General features: G+C 38.5%; 1 protein-coding gene and 1 pseudogene across 3 annotated transcripts in view; one reads left to right on the top strand and one right to left on the bottom strand.

Annotated features, from left to right (window-relative positions):
- UBE2E3 (ubiquitin conjugating enzyme E2 E3) overlaps nt 1-985 on the bottom strand; it is a 77,935-nt gene extending 76,950 nt beyond the window's left edge. Inside the window, exon 1 of one of the 3 annotated variants that reach the window (XM_017532743.2) lies at nt 556-985. The gene's annotated coding sequence lies outside the window, so the exon portion shown is untranslated. Of the gene's footprint in view, nt 1-41; nt 485-555 lie in introns of those variants that run through there. The other 2 variants (XM_017532744.2, XM_017532745.2) reach the window with 2 other exon arrangements.
- A 724-nt stretch (nt 986-1,709) lies between these two features.
- The window catches only part of LOC119471908, a 45,015-nt pseudogene continuing 26,036 nt past the window's right edge, over nt 1,710-20,688 (top strand).

Here is a 20,688-nt window from a genome sequence, read left to right as displayed (position 1 = left end):
GCCTTTAAACACAACACTTGGAAATTTAAAAATCAACTAACGAGCTGCTCTAGCTGTTTCCACGGCCAGCAGCGAAGATTCATCCGGCCAAGACCGAGCTGCCACCCTGGGAAAAGCAGAATTCAAACTGCACCTTCTGCAAAGCTCCCAATGCCACCAAGGTTCCTCGCTCAATTTTTACATCACGGGCCGACATTTTGTCCAAAATAACGAAAAAAAATTAAAAACCCAAGGGAAAAACAAACAAACAAACAAAGCCCCAAGAAGTGCAACAAATTTCCGCGCCCGCGGAGGCAAGCCGCGGCCGGCGGCGGCGGCCACGCAGCTCCGCGGCCCTTTGTGGGGAGGGCCGCGCGGGGGCCGCGGGCAGCGCTCGCCGCGCCGGGCGCCAAGTGATGCGAGCAGCCCGGCCGGCCCCGCCGCGGCTCGCGGACACCGGCGGCGCGGGCGCCCAGCGCGAACAAAGCTGCCCGCCCCCGCCCCCTCCCCCACTGCCGCCGCCGCCGCCGCCGCCCCGGCCGCCCCCCACGCGGCCCCCCGGCCCCGCCGCCTTACCTCGGCCGCCCGCCCGGCCCGCTCGCGCGCCGCTACGGTGTGGGGGAGGGAGAGAGAAAAAAACCCTTCCTTAAGGAAATGGAGGCAGCTGTGGGGGGGGGAAGGGGGGGGAGGGAAAAAAAGAAGCCGAGGAGGCTCTGGCCGGGGAGTGTGGAACATTGAAAGTCGGAGGGGGTTGTGCAGTGCCGGGCTCCGGCCGGAGGGTGGCGCCGCCCCGCGCCTTCGGAAAAAAGCGGGGGGTGGGAGCTCGGCTGGGCGAGGGCGCGAGCTCCCGGCGAGGCGGAGGGGACGCGGGAGACCCCCGCGCGCTGTGGCCTCCCGCCGCCGCCGCCCGGCTCGGCTCCTCCCGGCCGCGCAGTCAGCAAGTTCCGAGGCAAGCGCGGGGGGAGGGGCGGGCGCGGCGGCGACGCGCGTGCTCGCTGCTTGCCTGGCGGAGGGACGCGCGCCGCCGGCGCCCGGCGGGCGCGAGCTGTTCCCGCGCGCTCTCGCGCGTGCTCTCCGCGCCTCCCCTCGCCCGGGGGGTGCACGCGTCCGCCCGCGCGCGGCCAGGACAAAGAGCGCGGCGGGGACCCAGCGGGCTGGCCCCTGCCGCCCTTGGCCACGGAGCCCGTGCCAGAGAAGGCGGGGGCGCGGGCACCGTCTCGCGGGGCCGCTGTGCCGCGGGGTGGCTTCCGGCCTTGGCCCGCCTCCGGGGCGAGGCTGCCCATTGGGCTACCTGCGTCCCCAGGGCTGGCCCCATCCCCTCCGCCTGCGCGGGGGCCGTCGTGGCTCCCGGGGCCCCAGTACCTGCTCAAGGGCCCTGGCGCGTGGTTGGGAGTCCCCTGCCGCCCCGGGAGACGGGAGACTAATGGGTGTTGTTAAGGAGGCCAGGCACGCAGGCGGAGAAGAGCTGCCACTTGCCCCTCGTGTGAGCTGGAGGAAGGGACAAGTTGGGGTCCTGGGCATTGAAGATGGTAGAAGGCATTTGGAGATTAGGAGACCAACCTCTGTTTCTTTTTGGCTGACAGCTTGCAACTATCGCTGCCAAAGGGGACTGTCCTTCCAATGCTTTGAAACCTTAAAAATCCAACACACTGATTAAAATGTCCTGCTCAACATTCTAAAAAGTGAACAAGAAGAGTTTGGGGTTGGGGGGTGGGAAGGAGAGCTAAAACATGACACTTTTTGCGGGACTCTTCTGTCTTGCCCATAAGGTGCCAGTTCTGGAAAGAGAATTCCTGAGTGATGTTGGGTCAGAATGTCCACCCAGAAGAGCTTTGGTGGAGATAGTGACAGTTTTGTTTGTTCTACCATTCTTTTTGCTGTCTCCAGGTGGACTCTGGTTTTTACCCCGCGGCGCAAAGTAGCTAAAATACAAAAACTTCCTGTTTGCTGCCCGGACCTTCTCCAGCTACTGAGAACTTGTTCCAGTGATGGAGCCTCAAAGGAATTTGTGGATTCCTCTCCCACAAGTGTCCAGGGGCAGGGGTGCTGTGAGAATGTGCAGTTCACAGAGGGAGTGAGAATGGCAGAGTCAAAACAGATGTACCAGTTAAGGGAAAGAAGAAAAGACTGAGTGAGCCAACGTGTTTGCTTATTATTTCTCCTAATAGAAAACTTTTGGTAAAGGCTTGCTCACAACTCTAAAGAGTAAGTTACATTTCCACAATTTTCCAAAGACACAGTCATTCAGTTAACTTTATTGAGGGCCCTATATTGCTAGGTACTGGACACGCTCTCATTCAATTGCTGTGTGCCTAAAGCCAGGTCTCTACTCTCTGCTAGGAGCTCCTAGTCCAGAAGGGGAACAGTTCATTAAAGTTCAATAGATTCATAAGGAGTAAGGATATTCCACCCAGAATGAACATATAGAACTTCTCATGTCTTGAAAAAGAGCATGGTCTATGTGTGGACAAGCATTTTTATTTGGCTGGGTCAAAGAGTGCTTGTGGGAAAAGCTTGTTAGCAAAAATAAAAGCAGAATTTTCCCCCAGCTTTACACGATGTAATGTTACAGCAAAAGCCAGCCAATTTGGAGTTGAGCTTTGCTTTGTTTGGAATGGGGAGACGTAAAAGGAAAGCTATGTTAAACGTGGGTTCTTTTAGGAAATTTAAGAACACAGAAATAGCCTGAAAGTCCAAAGGCCAATTGCTAATAGGATTTAGTCGGGTGAGGAGCTTGAGGGAGAAAGACATTTAGTTGTGTTTTGGTAACATCTTCTATTATTGGGTTGAATAGCAAGGAAAGTGTATTCTAATTTTCATTCTATGTAATTCATATGACCTCAGGCAAGTTAAGTTATTTTAATTACTCTTATGTAAAAGAAGATTGTATTAAGGGTTCTAAGTCCTCTCCTGCTAAAAAATTCCATGATTTTTTGGTGAGTTGAAGTCATGGAGTTTAACTCAACATTCACCCAACAGAATATTTAGGACCTACTAACTGCTTGGGAAATTAGAGTGAAATATGGGCTATGCTGTTACCAAACTCAGTTGTGTAGTGGGGCAGCCAAAAACCTAACCTACAGAATGAGAAGTGCTATATTAAAGAAGTAAAGAGAATGAGAATAGAGCATTATTAATCATCCATTAATTAATGATGGAACTATTAATATTAATTCAGCTTGGAGTTGTGGGGCATGATGTAAAGATCAAAGAAGGAAACATTAGATTAGTCCTGGAGAGATCATTAGAGCCAGTGATAACGTAGATAATATAAGTAAGACTCTTGGCAAAATACCTGGAACTCGAGTGTTCAGTAAAGAATACCTATTGTTAAAGTCACCATAAAGATAAAGTGGCCTGCCCCCACAATGTGAGGTGCCTGGTTGCCTTCATTCAGCTGACTGAAGGGGTTACTCAAATGATTCCAGCTCACAGCTCCTCTCCTAGGTGACATGGCACCACCTCCATCAGAAGTAACTTGTAGTTACAAATTATTTCTAATGTTTAGTTCTTCCTGGCATGACAACGTGTTTCGTAATTATTTTCTCTTTCTCTCTCTTGTTTTTGCTATGTCAATCATTGAAATTAGGAATCATGTTTCATAGGCACTCTTGGAAGCATATAAATTTGACCTAATGCAATTATTTCATAAAATATATAATAAAAAGTGCCCTTTTCCCATAAAGTCCATCAGAATAGTTCCACAAGCAGACACCAGCTACTACAAAAAAGATAGTTTCCTCTCAGTCTATTTTCTTTTCTTTTGTTGGTTTGGGGTCCTGCCAGCCTCTCACAACCCTGAGAAGGGCAGCAGTAAGAGGAAAGATACTGAATCCAATTGCAATAGATACTGCAATGATTATCTCTTGTCCTCTTATCCACCAAATGTTGTGACAAAAAGAGAGCTGCCTAAGGGCAGATAAGGCAGGCCCCAGAATCCTTTAGACCTCCCTAGTTTGGGAGATGCTTTTACTGAGCCTTTCAGTGAGTCTCAGTGTTATCTGTTTACATAACTGAGAGTATGTATAACCAAGACTTTCACAGGATCTATCACTGTGTTACCTAAGAAGTTTCTGAACTGAATGATTACGTAAGCTGGGGTACAGACCTCAACTCATCCACCATGGCCAGCAACATCCCTCACACATAAAAGATATAGAATAAATACAAATTTATTTTGTTGATTTTAAGATGCTTTGTTTCCTTCCAGTCAATAACTTTTCTCAGTATCCCTTCATTTTTACTGGTGGTTTCTGATGCTTTCCAGTTACTTGTATCCTCAGTCATCTGGCTAAGAATTTTCCTCTTTCTACCCTTGAAGACTGGATTGGTTTACTAGGAAAGCGTTTCTTGGCTCAGCTGTAGTTTACAAAGCCTTATTTGTCATTGTTAGTCCCAGTGCCTTTGGACCTCCAGAATCCAATGTGCTGCTTGACATCTAGGTGCGCTTCCACTGCATCCTGGGGGGAAAACCTGCTGTGTGCCTACCAAGCTCTGGGCCCTGGAGACGGAAAGATGCATACGCCTTGGTTTGACTTCAAATACTTCAGTGATTATTTTCTGTGTTTCTCTTTTGAGATAACTCTAAGGAAAGGTAAATACCAAAAAAAGCTCATGTGATGGTAAGGAGCTTGTACACCTAAAACAAAACCATGAGCACCTTAGTATGTCAAAAGGTATTACAAAAAAATTTTTAAAGAAATATTTATCTAACGTTATAAAAAAAATTTAGCCTTGCTAAGTTATCCAGAAAGGAAAGTTGAAATGAAACATCTATCAAAATAACAAAAACAAATTTTAGCTATTATAATCATTCCTGGCAAATTGGTTTTTTTTAAAAAAAAATCCCTTTGTCCATTTCCAGTAGCAATGAAAGTTGGTACAATGTTTCGAAAGCAATTTGGAAGTTTTTTCAGGGGCCTTAAATGTGGGCATACCCTTTGACCAGATTTCTCCATTTCAAGAAATGTACTTTAAGGAAACATTCTAAATGTGTGAAAAAATGATATTGAAAAATTGGAAATGTCCAACGATATACAAATGATTACACAAACTGATTCACCCAAATAATTAAATTTGCAGTTATTAAAATAACAGTTGTGAAAAGCAAGCTAAAATATTAAAAACAGATTATGATAAAATACACTTGAGGATAGATGTTTGTCTATTTTAGTCACTGTGAAATCAGAGCCTGCCTCAGTAGCTCTCAAGGTACCCAGCACAAAGTAAACCCTCTATATTTATTGAGTGAATATGCACCATATTTTTACAATAAGCAAATTTAAAATGTCTGAAAGGAAAATATTCCAAAAAGTTGACCAGTACCTAGATTTTGGAGTGTCTATGAATGTGAACAACTTTATTTTCATTTTACTATATTCAGTATTTTTCTAGTTTTCTTGAATAAGCAGATACTACTTTTACGAGGTGAAAAAAGACGTGAATAAATGCAGAAGTGTAGATTTGGCAAAAATACATGCTGTTTTGTGTTAACAGTTTTTTAAATTAAGTTCTTATGTAAACTAAAAGAAATGATGAAAGTTCAAACAGTCTGTTTTAGAATTTGTCAAGATTTTAAAGTTGATGTAAGAAAAAAGACAGAAAACCAATTTTAAATCCTGAAAAAGCCATGTGAAGAGACTTCACATTAAATAAAACAATAAGCTCTGGCTCAAGGACAGCTAGATCACTGAAAAAGAAGTAACTAAATATTACATAATTTAATTATGTAACAGATGAGATTTTACCTAAAACATAGAAAAAAGAAGTATTATGCAATAAATGACTGAGATAACTAGTTACCAATATGGAAAAAGTTAAAATCATACCTTATATCAAACATCAACATAATTGCAAGTGAGTTCAAGAGTTAACATTTTTAAAAGTCACTAAGAAAATTAGAATTTGAGTACATAATACAGAGAGAGTTATGATATACTATGCTAAAAAGCAACAAAAAAAAATTACAGGAGACGATGCATTTGACCAGGTACAAAAATTGAAGCCTCAATATGCCTCCCTAAAGGAATGATGTACGAGTACATGTACCAAGTTGAAATGATAGACTAGATAAAATGGTTTGGATAATACTATGAATAATAATTAATATCACATATAATTCTGAATACGCATATAAAAATATCGAAAGTTAAAGAACATATTAGAAATTCAAAGTTATTAAGCTGTATGTAAAAATATTTATCTTTGCCTTAAAAAATTCTAAGAAATGTATATTAAAATGAAGCACTACATACTTGCCCTCAAAATTTGCAAATCTAAAAACTATGTAATACCAAATACCTGGAGGAGCATTATGAGAAGGGCACTTTCCTATACTGCTGATGGCATTTTAAATTGATATAACCTTTTTGGGAAGCAATTTGGCAATGTGTTACAAGAATCATAAAAATGTTCATACTCTTTTAACCTAGTAATTCTACTTCTGGGAATCTATCCTGAGGAAATAACCCAAAATATTTTTTAGATGCTATATGCTTGACAATGTTTATCCCAGTATAATTTATACTATATAAAAATGGAAACCAATCAAACTGTCCAACATAAGGACTATGCTTGGTAAATTATGGTTCATTCACTCGATGGAATATGATACATGAATATAAAATGGTGAGTATTATAACTAACAGTTTATCTGTTCCTCCTTGTTGATAAATCCTTTTCTATGAAATCAGCTCATGTCCTGCTTAGTTAAAAAGACTAAGAAAAATGTCATGTATCATTTTTTTAACTTATATTTTTACTGAATATTGTCACTTAAATTTTTCTCAGATGCCTTACAGTATCTTCTGTAAAATCAGTTTCAATGTATCCTTTCTGCTTCAGAAAACAAAGTTGTATCCATGATGGTTGAAAAATTTATAAAAGAGATTTGGAAGAAATGTGCAAACAATCATTTTCAAATAAGTAGACTGATTGCCTATGATTCTGGCTACCTCTTCCATGTTGCACAAATGGTTTTCCAATTAGAAAAGCCTCAATAAGGAGCAATGTGCTTTCTTTTGGGGCTGCAAATAAAGTAGCTTAATTTGACATGATAATCAGGCTTATGTGCCAGCTGAATATATAAACTAAAGCAGTAAAACAAAATATTTTTACAGAATATTTCTGTATCAAGAGTAAGACTTTTAGGTTTTTTAAGGTCCATTTTAAAGGCTCGTTATAATTTACAAAGATCTCAGAAATCTTTTATGCCTAATAAAATGTCAAAGTGTATATGATTTTAACTTCTCTGGATTATAACATCCCAAAGTAACTCAGACAAAGTAAACATCCCAGAGTAATCAGGATGTTAAAAATAAAAACGGTGATAAATAATTTTCTAAAAGAATATATATTCTGTGTGGTAGAGTTAAGGAACATCTCCAATTTAGATTCATAAAATAATGACCACTTAGTATCAGTACTGATAATCCAGAAAAGGATGTTGTGGTAGTAGACTTTTTCTACCAATGAAATTAAGGATTAGAGACACTAAACGACTTCCCTAAAGTCTTAAAGGTAGCTCTTGACAGAACTGTAGTTTGGAATTCTATGCCCATTCTGCTATACTGCCATATCCACCAGGGCAAAGAGTCCAGTCTCCCAAGTCACCAGCTCCTGTAGAGATTGTCAAAAGACTGTCATCAGAAAGTTACTGTAACTTTAACAGTCTTTTTGCACCTTTGTTCATAAACATGAAAGAGACCTTCTCTAATATGACAGTATAAATTCAGTAATCCTGTTGTAATCATTCATAACATCTTATATATTTTTGATGTCTTATCACGATTTATAAGCAAATATTTATGTGATTATTTCTGCAATATTTATCTCCCCCTCCTAGAAGGAAGGAAGGTCCCATATCTATTTTTTGTGCCTAGGACAGTACTTGGCATATAATATTTAGTAAAATAAATCCTGAATGATGACCAAGTTATCTTAATTCACAATCAGAGAGAGCCAACTGAAAGAAATGTTATGGAATAATAACAGCAAGAAAAATTATCCTTTCACACTGCTAATATATTTATGGAACTAGTTTCATTAAAGACAGCAGAGGCCAAGCATACAGGAATTGAAAGATATTTGGAGAAATTAAAGAACAATAGTTTCATACAGTGAAATAAATGAAAGATGTTTGGTATATGGCTCTAACCTCTGAGATAAATGTCAGGGAGAACAATGACCACATTTTCCCACCCAATTTCTAATAAGACCGTGGTCAGAGAATAAGTACTGGACTATAGGCTTATCTTCTTTTCTAAAAGTACAGCAGGGCAGCACAATTTTTCTAACCTGCTTAATAAAATGTCTTCACAGAAGAGATCAAGTTATGTGTTCTATAAAGCTAAATTCTGGCAGTTAAGATTAAAATCAATCACCTCAATCAATCTCAGACCCATTGGCAGAGCAATTTAAAAGAACTGATGGAAAATAAAAGTGTTATACATTTGGTCCAACTTTCTCTACCACTTAATCAAAACATCATGGTCACTGACCCAGAAACCCAGCATCTTAAGTTTAAGTCTTAGTTATAATGCTTCGGCCTTCTAGATGCCAGTTTCTTTATCAGTAAAATGAAGAGTCTTAAGGTCCTTTCCAATTCTGGAATCCCTATGATTTATGCTCTTGTTTAAAAAAATAATGTTGAACACACTGAATTAACTAACATGGTTGTTAGCATCTTTAAAAACAACAACAACAACAACAAAACTGTGCTTGAAGGCACCACTTATGCCAGTGATGATTTAAGGCCAGATGTATTCACGAGTTGATTAACTGTTAAAATTCAGTTTAGCTTTTAAAAATTAGGATGTCTTTCTTATATAAAGGATACCATAACCAGTGCCACATTTCCTCCATTATTTTGGTTGTATGAACATATGTATGTCCAAACCAGCTGTCAATTTAAGTGGGGAAAAATATGCCAGCAATTCAAGTTGTTTAGAATTTTGTAAAGAAAATAGTTGATGTCATTTCTCATTTTTAATAAGGTTGTTTATATCAGGTGGGATTTCCACTGTCTAGTTAGATTAATTCTAAAGTTAATTTTTTTCTTCTTCTTAGAAAAATTTCTTAAAAAACAAAATTATGACTACCTTATGGCTAATCTTGCTGTACATACAAAAACACTCATAAAACTGAACTTAGGAAATATAATTATGTGTATATCTGAGACTATTTATTCATGTAATAAATGTAATAAAGTCATTGTAAAGGACAAAGTACAGTGCATGAGGAAATATGCCAAATAAGATATGAGGATAGTTTAAGAGGGAGGGCCTCAAGGTCTAAAAACAGGGGCTTCCTACCTAAAAAGCAATGGCTGAATTTCATTCACCTATTCTTTAGGTAGTAAGTAGCCTCTTGGAATTGTGTTTTGCTGCCTTCAAATGCATTAGAGGGGAGGCCAGAGGATATGAAGAATGGATTTATATACTGATTCAGCAAACAAATATTGAATAACTATTCAACAAATGAAAAAAGCTATATTTTGTAATACCTAGTCCTGCAGAGAGAAAACTGTATTTTTGAATGTAGGTGACATGTCCATCAACACCCACATGTGCATACGCATGTACACACACAGAGCAGTCTCTGAGGAATAGGCACTAGTTGAGTAGATAGAAAACAAGTTCTATCTTAGGATAATTATATGGTTAAGTAGTGGCAGTTGAATTATTTTCACATTGTGGTAGGTTATCTTTTTAAAAAAATAGAATTCAGAATTCAGCCTTTCAGCTGGGATACTTCAGATGTTGGACTCACTCACTCACTCCCACCATCACAGTTGTATCCCCAGTGCCTAGCACCGTGTTGGAGCTCAGTAAACATTTGTTGAATAAATATAGCAAATACTTCTATAGCAGTCACTGTCTTTTGTGCTATCTTTTATATACATTGAATCAAAAACCCAAATTATTATATGTTAATAAATACAGATGAGGAAACTGAGGCACAGAGAGATTAAAGCAACATGCCAAAGGTCACATTACATGACTAGTAAATTTTGGACTGTGACATGTTGGATTGTGCCCCAGAACAAATGCTCTTGGCTGCTATGCACTGCCATAGCTGAAGAAAAAGTGGCATTCCAAGTGAAGAGATGAGAAAGAGGGGAAGAAATTAGCAGTATCATTGGCCCCACAGTGGCATGAAAGGATTGAGATGTCTAGGACAGACTGGAATTGTTGACAGTCAGTGAAGAACAGGGAAGTGCTGTGGTTTCAGGCATCCCCAGGAGGTTTCTTTTGGACAGTCTTTGGATAGTGGGATTGACAGTGACTGGCCAATGAGAAAGAAATGTGTAAAGAAGCTCCTGGAAAAATCAGAAACAATGCGTGGTCCTTCTAGGCAATTTTTCTTCTACCAAACTCTTTCTAGTTCATTCTCTTTCTTTATGACATTCTCCTTTTTTTGTCCCCTTCCTCTGCTATCCCATTTAGCCTGTTATAATGTTGACCTAAAATTTAAAATATTTATTAAATCAAATGTGTATATCAATCACACACTCCCCACTCCATCAGAAGAAAACAACTTAAGTAAATTAAAAATGATTTCTTATTGGTGAGAAACATGCAGGCCAGTGACTCTTAACAGAAGAATAGTGTCCCCAAGTGGACTAAACCTTAAAAAATTAAGAGATTATGAAAAATAAATCTTGGTACTCTGTCACTTTAATATTAGAAGAGATGGCCAAATCTTAAATACGAACCATTTCCTATTAAAATTTAACATTTTATTTTACATTTTTTAAATCCCCAAATTTAGATTTAGGAACATTGATTAGATTCTTCACTTTATAATGGGAACAAGTTCATGTGTGCCTAACGTAGGCTGAGGGATAGTTTATAGAAACTCTCTGAGTTTCTGTAAAGAACACTAAATCACTGATAAGCTGTATTTGTGCATTTAACGGTGAGTATATAAAAATAATTGTTAATTATTTAAAGGTGCTATCAGGGGAAAATTCCCAGCATCACCAGGCATCAGTGCTTACTGTGGCACAAATGGTGTTTGGACTAATGACTTAATCTCAGTGTACTTACTCTAATTAATCAGTGTGCAAACATACATATATATATATAATATATATATAAACATAAATATACATATAAGTGTGTATATGCACAGATAGTCAATTTGGTACAAGAACAAGCACTTGTTTGTTAAAGACACTACAGATGAGGACTAACGTTGCAGCATTCTCAACCACGTAACTTGACAAACGTAAGTAACTTGAGTGCTACAAATAATAAATAAGTTAAAACCAATATCAGGGACTGACATTAGGAGCACGTTCACGGGCTCTATGTTGCCTAACTATAATGTGTTTTAGTGTGGTATGTGCAATGTAAAATCCAGACAAAAAGGATCCCAGTTTAAAGAGATTGATTTGGGGTGAGGAAAGGTGATACGGTATTCATCTCCACACAGCTTCTTAAAACTGATTTACTGCAGTGGCTTGCAGAAGCAACAGATGTTTATTTGAATGAATATTCATTTGCTGACATTAAGTCCTAGTAGATGACACTTTCCTCATAAGAGGTCATGTTTTCCTTTTGCAGAGTATTTGCTATTGTAGTTGCCAATTGTCTATTTAGAAGGCATAATACTAAAGGAGCTACATAAAGTGGAGTATTGATGTATGATCTGAACCACAGGTAAATGTACTAATTAGAAACTGCAATAATGGTAGATATAAACATCATAGTGACTTACCTTACTTAACTTTCTTGACAGTATCATGACAGCTTCTCATCAACCAATCATGACTTTTCTTTTAAATTATCTTATTAGTACACCACTTGAGCTGGAAAAATATTTATTTAAGAAAGAACATTTCCAGGAAGTCAAGTGACTTAGAAACCAAATAAATAATTTTATTGTAAGGAAGCTTTACTAATTATAAAGTTCTATGTGAATAGAAAGTATTATTTGGGGGCCTAGCTGCATTTCTACCACTTGTTATGCAAAAATCTTACTTTCTTCTACATGTATTTTTCAAGAAAACAGTAATATCAGAAGTACAGATAGCCTGTTACAATTGTTTGTTTCATTAGTTCATGCATTGGGGCCAGTTTATCATACCTAAAGTTACTTTGGCTCTGCAAAAGATTACTTTGGCAGAAGTTTTATTAGTGTATCAAATTGTCTTTTAAGAAACTTGGCCAGGATTGCTGCCTAAGATGGCAAGTTATAAATTTTAAACCTTTTTACTACACACTCCCACCCATGCCCCCAAGACAGTAGTACTATTGGATTTTATGGTCCTATTATCCAAACACAAATTTGTTATAGAATTCTAAAAACAAATAAGATTATTTTAGGAGCAAAGTTATAAGATAAAAATCTGGTTATATTTTTTGGTTCATGAAATGCCTAGAGTATTTGGCAACATAACTAAGTCTCCATTATCTATGGTGTTATAAGAACATACATAAAATATACAAAGAAATCTGTAGCTAATTCAAAAGTATCACTGTTAAGCTATTTGAGTCAGCCTTCTTTCTCGAACTGACAGATGTGTTTTATACTATTGAACTCTTCAGATTAGTGGTTGTCAACTTTGGCTGCACAGTAGAATCATCTGGGGATGATTGAGGAGCTTTTAAAAATCCTGATGCACAGGCCATACTCCCAATCAATTAAATCATAATCTCCGGGGTGAGACCCAGGCATTAATATTTTTTTAAGCTCTCCTAGGTTATTCCAATACATGGTCAAGTTGAGAATCACTGCTTTACACAACTTAGTGATAGGGATGTGAAGAATCAGTGATGGAAAAATAGTAAGAAAATAATATATACTTGCTAAATTAAAGAATGAGCCTTAGTGATTGTTCAAATCGCCATAGACCAGTGATGTATATATAGAAAGAGATTATTAGGCTGTTTTTTTCTGATTTGTTGAAACATTCTAACTTCAGTTATACCTATTGTATGAAAGAATAAATTTAGATTATATAAGTGTGATCTACTTATTGACAAACACACCAGTAAATCACTTGCCTCTGTATTTTTATCTATAATAACTATTTTTTTTCTGTAGATCTCCTCTGTAGTCATAGAAGAACTATTTTTAATTTGTTTAGTTCTTTCTCAAAAAAGTGGTTTTGAAGTATAATATACACATTATTGTGTAATCATGAGGCAAAATGAATAATTTTCAAATGGGTAATTGGAGTGTCAGGTGTCCTTGGGAAATGGATTTTTAAGCCATTCTCAATTTAGGGAAAAAAGATAAATCTATGTTTTGTGCTATTACTCATTAAATTATGTTCATTTTCACAAAGTACGTTTTCCTGAAGTATCTAGAGTTATCCAGTAGAAAAAATGAGTTATAGTTGAAATATAAATATTCTCCCCAACTTTAATGTAATTTCAGTAACTTGGAAGCAGTTATTTATTTGATTAGATATAATCAATGTAGAATATAGAAGACTGTCTGGTACACTGATTCGACTCAAACAAACCAGGACTCAAAACCTAGCATGTTTTGCCTCCTCCTAGCATGTTTCCTGGAGCATATCACTTATCTAGTCTAGGGTTCACTTTTTTCATCTGTAAAAATATTGTATTTATATCTTCTATGTAAGGTTGTTAGTTGTGGGAGATTAAATTGGGGAAATGTTGACAGTGTCCTTAGCATAGTGCCTGGCATGTAGTAAGCCCTGAATAAATGGTAGTGATTTTTCTGTATTCAAACAGATTTTTTGAAAACCTGCTTTTTTCCCCCTGGGAATATATGTCTATTTTCTATAACTACCCACGGTAGACCTTTGCCATTCATCAGGGCTATAGGAAATCTTTGCATGTACTTAAATTTAGGCATCAGGTGGCAAGGAGAGTCTGTTTCTGCATCAGTGTGCACTCATGGCTGTGTGAATTGAGTGCATAATCCACCAGACTCATTCACTAACAGGAGCCCTCTCCTGTGCAACATGCAGGAAACATGTGCAATGTGTTTCCCAGCAAAGCAGAAATCATCTCCCATCACCAACCATCTCAGTTACTACTGAAGAATGGAAATCAAGAATCATCATTTTCTAACAGTCTCCCTAATACATAATGATATTGATTCTAACATGCACATTTTAACATCTCTGAAATCAAAATATACCTTCCAATCAATGATGTCTTAAATCACTCTCAGCCAGGCAGCATTTGTGATGTAGTTGTCATTGCCTGTGACTGCATGAACTTGGCCATAGCTCTTCATATTGCTATGATATATGATAAAAATATAAATCCAAGTAAGCTTGAGAAAATTCTTTCAATAAACATAAAACAACAACTCTAGCAAAAAAATATATAATTTAACTGGCTGTGACTTTTCTTCAATAGTGACGCATAAAATAATAATGCATCTTAGAATCTAATTTTTAATTTCATTTAATAGTGGTCTATTGTTTGACAACAATTTTTCTTAGGAGTTTATAAAATAATGATGTGTTTTAGAATCAATTTTCAATTTTATGAAATAGAGTAAAAGCACATAATAATTTTTAAGATTAGTCATATTTATCAAACTGTTGAATATGATTGTTAAACTCAGAATCAACATTTTAATTTAATAATAAACTATTTTAAAATGGACAACTAAAGCAGAAGTATAGAGTCAAAAAAGGAGATGTGTTTCGAGGACTCACTTGCTGTTGCTGGTGTTGAAGATGGAGGAAAGGGCTGTAAGGCAAAGAATGTGGGAGGTTTCTAGAAGCCAGAAAAGGGAAAGAGACAGTTTCTCCTCTAGAGCCTCCAGAAGCAAGTGAGCTTTCTTCTGATGAGACCTATCTCAGGCATCTTAACCTACAAAACAGTAAGATAATACATTGTTGATGTAAGTTTGTGGTAGTTTGCTACATCAGAAATAAGTAACTAATACAATTAATAAGGTAGAAAAATTCTTGTGATTATCTGCGTTAGGTAAATGGTTACTAAACTTACAAATTTAATAGACCAATAAAAATTCCAAAGTGCTGGAACCAATTACTGGCTTTTAATTTTACTGCCTTATTCTAAATGTATTGCTTAAAATTATAACACAACAATGGCATATATCATTTTACAAGAGAATAATAATATAAATACAACATATAAGAGCAAATACATAAATAAATTTAAGTTACACAAAACTCATTACATTGTCTTTATTTTTCTCATTTCATCCAAGGACCAGTTAAAAATATCCTATACCAATCTCATTCTATGGTCAGGCATTTGGAAACTATATACTAACTGCATTTTGTTAATTTTAGTGTGCAGATTTTGGAGTTGCCTAAGAACAGGGAGATTACCATAAGAACAACAAGAAAACATCCTCAGATTATAAATTCCTAGTAAAGAATTCCCAGGGGCCTGGGTAATTTTATTCAATGATAACATTATCATTACTTGCATGGCAACTTGATTTCCCCTGTCTTCTCTTGCTATGTATCCAAAACATGTTGTATTCGTTTCCCACGGCTCCTATAACAAATTACCATGAAGTTGGTGTCTTAAGTAACAAATACTTATTCTCTTATATTTATGCAGGTCAGAAGCCTGAAACGAGTTTCACTGGGCCAACATCAAAGTATTGTTGGAGCCAGGCTCTCCCCAGAGGCTCTAGGGCAGAATCTGTTTCCTGATCTTCCAGCTTCTAGAGCTGTGGTCCTTGCAGTCTCTGGCTCATGACCCTGTTACTCCTTCAAAGCCAGCAGCATAGCATCTTTATTTATTTTTTTTTTAATTTTTATTTTTAGTTCTGGAGTACATGCTCAGGATGTGCAGCTTTGTTACACAGTAAGTGTGTGCCATGATGGTTTGCTGCATGTATCAACCCATCACCTAGGTATTAAACCCAGAATGCATTAGCTATTTTTCCTACTGCTCACCCTCCCCTGACCTCACCCCAGGAAGCATCTTTAAATCTCTCTCTCTGTTGAGAGGGTCACATGGCCTTCTCTCTTCTATGTCAAATCTCTCTCTGCCTCCCTCTTATGAGGATATTTGTGATAACATTCAGAGCCCACTCATATAATCTAGGATAACACTCCCATTTTAAGGTCCATAATTTAATCCTGTCTCTAGTTTCTCTTTGGCATATAAGTAACATTTACAGGTTACAGGGTTTAGGAACTAGATATCTCTGGGGACCATTATTCAGTCTACCACTTATGCTTTGTTTCTGTACATTATTACACAGCTGTTGTATTTTGTTTACATTTATTCTGAGTTATCCATTAAAGTTGTGACACATTCTAAGGTGTCTAGATTCTGGAGAGCCACGTGTATCACTACCAAAAAAAGGGAGCTCATAACACAAGTAAGGGTTTTGATTAATATAATAACCTATTTCTTGTGTACAGTGTCTTTTACAGAAAGCCTTCTCCTAGGTAGTTAAGTAAGAGCTACTGGGGATTATGCCACACTGATTTTGGAACATTCTCTGAAAACCCTAGTGTAAAAATGACACTCAGACTGCTAGGGCAGAACAGCCTACTGAGAACTCTCAACAGATGCTCAGGCACCCCTCCCCCCGTTTCAACAGCTTATTCCTGAGATCAGCTGTTGCTGAGGCATATACAAATATAATTTAAGAGAGCTTTGAGGGCCTCTTCTTCCCTTCTAAATTGCTATCAGGCAGCTGGAGGATCATTTGCACTGTGGGGAAAAAGGTATAACAAAACAAGTTGGCAAAACCAATTCTGTGGAGGACATTGGCCATTCTGTTCAGGCCATTGCTGTTGTGGTTTGGTAAACAGTGTCTGATTCTCACATATGCAGCAGCCAATTAACTGCGAGAGGGAACGTGGCTGTAGGGAGGATTTGTCTTTATCAATTCCTATTAAATAAGACAAACAGGTTAGGCCTGGTGGCTCACGCCTGTAATCCCAGCCCTTTGGGAGGCTGAGGTGGGCGGATCATGAGGTCAGGAGATCAAGACCATTCTGGCCATGGTGAAACCCCGTCTCTACTAAAATACAAAAAATTAGCCAGGTGTGGTGGCGCGCACCTGTAGTCCTAGCTACTCAGGAGGCTGAGGCAGGGGAATCGCTTGAATCCGGGAGATGGAGGTTGCAGTGAGCCAAGATTGTGCCACTGCACTCCAGCCTGGAGAAAGAGCAAGACTCTGTCTCAAATAAATAAATAAATAAATAAAAATTAAAAATAATACAACGTCTACTTGTCTGCCTAGAAAAGGAGAGATATTCTAAATCAATGGTTTCAGATGCAGTTTCAGGTGCTATGGAATTCATAGGCACCTTAAGCAAGGATACCAGGGTGAATGGAATAAAGAGAACAGACCCAGCTCTGGGTTCTGTATCCCAGGTTTACCCAGAACAATCTCACTTGTATCTGTTTTACTTATTTGGGTTCCATTTAAAAATCATTGTTTTTAAAAATGATTCAACTACTATTTTTTTTTTTTTAGAGTAAAAAGAAACTCTAAAGGAACATAGGTTATTTTAGCTCTTGGTTTTGTAAATACATGGATTCATGCATGCAGTGAAGGCATACTGAGAATACAGTGGTTAAGAATACAGGTGTTGAAATCAATGGACCTAGATGAAAATTCTAGCTCTAAAATTTGAGTTGCATAATACTGAGTCTGTTTATTTCAACTCTTAGTGACATACTGACCCTTGCACATCTACGATGGCGCTAATAACTGCCTACTTTATCACAGGGCTTTTGTGAGGACTAAAATATACCTTACAAGTAAAACTTAGTCCATTTAAATTTAGGAATGATACAAGTTTACATGCCATCTCAACTTGTGTTCAACATTGGGTTGGAGATTGAATTAGTCTGTTTTCAGACTGCTGATGAAGACATACCTGAGACTGGGCAATTTACAAAAGGAAGAGGTTTAATGGACTTACAGTTCCACATGGCTGGGGAAGCCTCATAATCATGGCAGAAGGCAAGGAGGAGCAAGTCATGTCTTACATGGATGGTAGCAGACAAAGAGAGAGTTTGTGTAGGGAGACTCCTCTTTATAAAACCGTCATATCTTGTGAAACTTATTAACCATCATGAGGACAGCATGAGAAAGACCTGCCCCCATAATTCAATTGCCTCCCACTGGGTCCCTCCCACACCACATGTGAATTCAAGATGAGATTTGTTTGAGGACAAAGCCAAACCATATCATTCTGCCCCTCATCCCTCCCAAATCTCATGTCCTCACATTTCAAAACCAGTCATCCTTTCCCAACAATCCCCCAAAGTCTTAATTCATTTCAGCATTAACTCAAAGTCCACAATCCAACGTCTCATCTGAGACAAGGCAAGGCCCTTCTGCCTATGAGCCCGTAAAGTCAAAAGCAAGTTAGTGACTTCCTAGATACCATTGGGGCACAGTCATTGGCTATATACACAGCCATTCCAAATGGGAGAAATTGGCAAAAACGAAGGGGCTGTAGGCCCCATGCAAGTCCAAAATCCAGCAGGGTAATCAAATCTTAAAGCTCCAAAATGATCTTCTTTGACTCCATTCTCACATCCAGGTCAGGCTGATGCCAGTGGTAGGTTCCCATGGTCTTCAGCAGCTCTACTCCTGTAACTTTGCAGGGTATAGCCCCCCTCCCAACTGCTTTCACAGGCTGGTGTTGAGTGTCTGTGGTTTTTCCAGGTGCACAGTGCAAGCTCTCAGTGGATCTATCATTCTGATGTCTGAAGGACAGTGGCCCTCTTCTCACAGCTCCACTAGGCAGTATCCCAGAAGGGACTCTGTGTGGGGACTCTGACCCCACGCTTCTTTTCTGCACTACCCTAGTGGGGGTTCTCCATGAGGACTCTGTGCCCCTGCAGCAAACTCCTGCCTGGGCATCTAGGTGTTTCCATAAATCTTCTGAAATGTAGGCGGAGGTTTCCAAACGTCACTTCTTGGCTTCTGTTCACCCACAGGCTCAACACCACGTGAAAGCTGCCAAGGCTTGGGGTTTCCTCCCTCTGAAAGCAGGCGAAGAGAGAGTTAGTGCAGGGAAACTCCTCCTTATAAAACCGTCAGATATCGTGAGACTTATTAACTATCACGAGAACAGCAAGAGAAGACCTGACCCCATGATTCAAGTACCTCCCACTGGGACCTTTCCACAACATGTGGGAATTCAGGATGAGGTCTGAGTGGGGACACAGCCAAACCATATAAGAGATTATAGCAGCACAAGAAAAAAATATATTAGGGGTAAGAATAAGAAAGAATAACATTGTCATTATTTGCAGATAATTATCAACATAAAATGCCAGGAAACTCTACAGAAGAGTGTGATAACTTAGTGAATGAGAGCACAGACTCTGGAACTAGTTAGCTCAAATTCAAATATTGACCCTGTTCTTATTGCCTGCTTGATATAGAGCAAGTTTCCTAAGTACCCTATGCCTCTGTTTTCACATATTTATACTAATAACAATAATAGTGCACGTCCCACAAATTACTTGCAACCCCAATTAAAATCCTGACTTTAATCATGGTGTGTAATCTGATAAGCCAACTCTAAAATATGTATGAAAAAGAAAAGACCTGGAAGTAGACAATTTTGAAGATGAGCAAGTTGAAAAACTGCGCTGTACCAAATATCAAGACTAAAAACTATGTTAAACCAATGCGGTATCAGTGTAGGGATAGACAAATAGGCCAACTGGATAAACATAGAGCAAGATATAAACAAGCTAGTTGCTCAGATCAGTGGGGAAAAGACAGACTTCAATAAATAGATCAAAATCCTATGCAATAAATAGGCACAGAGCCGCAAGCACAGAAGCCAGACTCCTGTATTACTTAGTAGCAGTTCCCAATTTTGGGATTTCGTGGGGGAAAAAATAGTATTATCACTTACCTTATACACAAAGTTAAACTCTAAGTAGATTAAAAACCTAAGTGTGAAAACCAAAACTTTAAAACCTCTTGAAAAATATTTACAAATTCAGTTAAAATGAAAAACTTATTTTATCAAAAAAATCACAAAAATTAAACAGGTAGCCCACAGCCAGGTAGAAGATATTTGCAACAGCTATAAAAAATGACTTGTATCTCTACTATCTACAAGTCACTGAAATCAACAAGAAAATGACAAATAATTCAATGGAAAAATAGTCCAAGGTGATGAGCAGTTGATTCACAAAGGAGGAAACACATCTAACTAATAACAACAAAAAAATCTTCAGTCTCACTAATAATCATGTCCAATGTTGCACAGATGGAAAATGGACTATTAACTCTGAAGCATATGCTTGTGTAAGTAACAAAGCCTTGTATAGAAAGATGCACCATAACCTTAGAAAATGGTCTGAGAGATACAGTCTTGCCTATTTTGCCCGTTTCACAGAGTAATTCTGAAAGGAGAATGAGATAATAGATATAAAAATATTTTAAAGACTTACACATGCTATATAAATCATTTATTACAATCTACATCATAATGGAAATAAAATTAATTCTTGGCTCTATTTCTAAGGGAAAGTGTTTTGTGTAAATTCAGAAGTTCCTAGACTTATGTCTAGAAGGAAGTTCTACAGAAAGAGGTCCTTAAAGTATGACACCAGAAGACTCAGTCCTGTCAGGCATCTATCCTTGCCTGCCATTCATGGGGACTGGCCTATTTTATTTTATTTATTTTATTTTATTATTATTTTTTTTTTAGACGGAGCTTCGCTCTTGTTACCCAAGCTGGAGTGCAATGGCGCGATCTCGGCTCACCACAACCTCCGCCTCCTGGGTTCA

This window comes from Cebus imitator, unplaced genomic scaffold (genome assembly GCF_001604975.1).
Source record: "Cebus imitator isolate Cc_AM_T3 unplaced genomic scaffold, Cebus_imitator-1.0 Scaffold78, whole genome shotgun sequence".
NCBI classification, from domain to species: domain Eukaryota; kingdom Metazoa; phylum Chordata; class Mammalia; order Primates; family Cebidae; genus Cebus; species Cebus imitator.
Note: the sequence above shows the minus strand (reverse complement) of the source record. Positions and strands in the feature narration are given on the sequence as shown.